This window comes from Somniosus microcephalus, chromosome 10 (genome assembly GCF_052327205.1).
Source record: "Somniosus microcephalus isolate GS21.2 chromosome 10, FLI_Smic_1.0, whole genome shotgun sequence".
In the NCBI taxonomy this organism is placed as follows: domain Eukaryota; kingdom Metazoa; phylum Chordata; class Chondrichthyes; order Squaliformes; family Somniosidae; genus Somniosus; species Somniosus microcephalus.
In genome coordinates this window covers 196206293-196209857 of record NC_140996.1, presented here as the reverse complement: position 1 = coordinate 196209857, position 3565 = coordinate 196206293, and the positions used below count along the sequence as shown (strand labels likewise).

Below are 3565 nucleotides of genomic sequence, written 5' to 3'. Positions count from 1 at the left end.
GGAAGTCTAATGTTATTGAAAAAAGCTGGTTAATGCTTCTGCCTAAGTGGTCTGCAGAGAACTGCATAACTTTGCAGTAAGGGTTTGCATGCTAATATCGCAAACAGTAATCCCTAGGCTTCAATCACTCCAATCAAATAATACTTTCCGTGGGTTTTAATGTAATAGGCGGCAATAATGAATAGTTGTACTTTATATTTAATAACAGAATATTGAATGGCCTGATGTGATTACAAGCTTCCAATGATGATAAACCACAAGGGTAAAGCTTGAGCAGTTTATTAGTATCTGAACCACAGGGCGAGATCATTTCCTCTAGTCATTCCCAACCATCTATTACTTTTTAAAAATGTCTTATTTATAACATTTACATTTTAGAGGAATTTAATCCACAATGTACTGCTGTTAACTCTGCTCCATTTTTTATACATATATAAAACTTTGCGTAGATATATTGAAAGATACCAGATGAATTAAACAGCATGTTGCACCATTTGCACATTTCACAGCACAGAAAGATTCAGCCAATGACTGCAGCCCAACAATTGAATGTGTCCAGAACTACTTGTTCTCTGGCTCTATTAAAGCTTTCCTTCCCAGCTACAGAGCATTTATGGAGCTAGTCTGCACATTTCCCTTAACAACAGAGTCCACTGAATTGAGTCTTCGGGTTATTGATAATAATGAAACCTGATAAAAAAAAGGAGTTGTGTTAATCACACTGCTTATGAGGAACTCGGTATCTGCTGTTCATCCAGTGAGGGATCAAGCCCGCTCTTATCAATTGATTAATGACCAACTAGTGACTTTCATTGGCGGGGGACGGGGTGGAGGGGGGTGCGGCGGGTGGTATATAAACAGTGCCTCGGGGATTAAAACGAATCCAAATGTAACATGCTCTGGATAATTGGAACTAACTCAGCCCTCTGTGGCAAACTCGGTAATCTATATGTGGGTCTTCTGGCCCATTAAGCCTATGCCGACTCTTCGAACATTCTGACATTCCTAGGGCAGGCACAGGATTGGTTTCTGGATCGTTCCCATTGTCCCGCTCATCAATATTTGCTTCTATATCCTCCTCCTTTTTCCGCAGTGATTCCCTGCAGCTGGACTCTTCTCTGCCGTACACCACCGGACCTGTCTGGACAGAGGAATCAGGCTTTCAGCATTTCAAAGGTGTATTCTGGTGGACACATGGGCCTCATTTATTTCTCTTCGGCATCACTAAGAAGAATCCTGACCTGGGTCTGTAGCCTTCTGTTGATCTGTCTTTCATTGGCAAAGGGAACTGGCCCTGAAGACTGATTTATTGTGATTGCTGATCTACATTGACTCCCGGTCCGGCAACACCTCAATTTTAAAATTCTTATCCTTGTTTTCCCTCCATGGCCTCGCCCTCCCTATCTCTGTAACCTCCTTCAGCCCTACAATCCTCCAAGATATCTGTGCTCCTCCAATTCTGACCTCTTGCGCATCTCCTGTTTTATTCACTCCAACATTGCCGGCCGTGCTTTCGGCTGCCTAGGCCTTGAGCTCTGGAATTCCCTCCCTAAACCTCTCCGCCTCTCTACCTCCCTTTCCTCCTTTAAGATGCTCCTTAAAACCTACCTCTTTGACCAAGCATTTGGTCATCTGTCCTAATATTTCCTTATGTGGCTCAATGTCAAATTTTGTTTGTAACGCTCCTGTGAAGCGCCTTGGGACATTTTACTACGTTAAAGGCGCTATATAAATGAAAGTTGTTGTTGATGTTTATTATAAATGCATTATGGCAACTGCCAAGCTAGCTAACGCTTTGGCTGTGGCCATTTACAGACAGACGGGATAACTGGGGGGGAACAGAAAAGCCGCCGGCACTGCATGGGGGAAGACTTGGTGGAACGCAATCCCAAACCACTTTCCGCCCATGCTTGACGCTCGTGAATTCATTTTCAGGTGAGCAGTGGGAGGTGGAATGTCCAGGCCCAATTTTCTGTCTGACAGCGATATCCTTGAATAGGGTCTCCTTCTCTGCTGGGTTGCACCGCTGACAGTCAATTATGGGCAGTGCCCAGGAACAGTTTCATTGCAAACAATACATGACTTCGAGTCGCCTTAAAGAAAGAAAATAAAAAGTTGCGCATATATACAGCAACCTTTCACAACCACCGGATAGCTCCCCTGCTCTTCTTCGAAATAGTGCCATAGGATCTTTTTATGTCCACCTGAGAGGGCAGACAGGGCCTCAGTTTAACGTCTCATCCAAAAGACGGCACCTCTGACAGTGCAGCACTCCACTGGGAGTGTCAACCTAGATTTTTGTGCCCAAGTCCTGGAGTGGGACTCTGAGGTGCGGGTGCTACCAACTAAGCCATTGGCTGACACAACCAGAACTTAGAACTGCTCAAGAGCTGTCCAGCCGCAGTAAACCATACTATAGGCTGGGAATACAGATTTGTGGCCTAGATGCTTCCTATGCCGTTTCTCTGGACACATGAGGACATTAACGTAATTGCAGTGGTCTAGCAGACAGAGCAAAAGACAGAGTGAGCCAGCATGAAGGCTAAAGATTGTTAAAACATTGAAGAAATTTAATGTGAAACTCTAAAATGGGGAGTCCTTCGTACAGAAAATAGTGCTAAACTTTCCTTCCCCTTTAATTAATGACTATATTAGCTCTTGTAACAGTGTTTCAACTTTTAAATCTCATCCTGCATAGTAAAAGTAAAATCAGAGGATGATTCATCATTCTCAGAAAAGGTGTGACATTATCAAATAAATCTGGGCTGTTTTGTTTCTCATTTTACCAGACAGCCCAGAAAGGTGAGATGACAGCGGCTTTGCTGCTCTTACTGTGGAAAATCCATCAGCTCTTATCTATCCGTACTCTGATTTGTATCACGGACTAGATTCCAGCAATTCTGATGGCACCTCTCTGTGTGTCTGACGATCGATATTGGTGGGGGGGGGGATTTTGCTTGTTCTGTTTTTTTGATTTTAGTTTTGTTTGGTTTTCATTTGGATTATTTTATTTTAGACCCAATTAAGCCTTAAATGATAAACAGTAAAGTAAAACAGTAATTCAAACGACTATTCGGTGCTGATTTGCTCAGTCTCGTGTTCTGAGCAGAATTGTTCGACCTAGCAGTTGAAACTTTCATTCTCGCAAACTTTTTTCCTTCAGTCTATTAGTATGCAAGATTGTGTTGGCAATTTAATCTCCAACACCTGTTTTTAAACCATTTATGAACTGCAGAAAATAGCACATGACAAAACAAATGTTTCCTTGACAACCACACAGCTGTAAGGGCGGCATTATTTCTGCACTGTTTATGTTGTCTTCTCATATTTAAGACATTTTAGCCTCCAAAGCCTGGCACTCGATTTAAACCGCCCGCCCCAAAACAGCCCTGGCAAAGCCGGGCTCCCCCAGCTAGTATATATCTTATCTTATCTATATATATAAATCGGTACTTCTGTCTGTCTGTCTGTCTGTCTGTCTGTCATCCTGTCATTCTGTCTGTCATCGCCTGTGCGTCTGTCGGGCTATGCGCTCGAAAGTTACAGGGCGTACCTACGCGCGCGT

General features: G+C 43.2%; 1 long non-coding RNA gene across 1 annotated transcript in view; it reads right to left on the bottom strand.

The window, feature by feature from the left end:
* Positions 1–263: 263 nt before the first annotated feature.
* Positions 264–3565, bottom strand: part of LOC147111969 (uncharacterized) — an 8722-nt gene continuing 5420 nt past the window's right edge. The window contains exon 2 of the long non-coding RNA XR_015079790.1: positions 264–1141. This is a non-coding gene — a long non-coding RNA (uncharacterized LOC147111969). The remainder of the gene's footprint in view (positions 1142–3565) is intronic.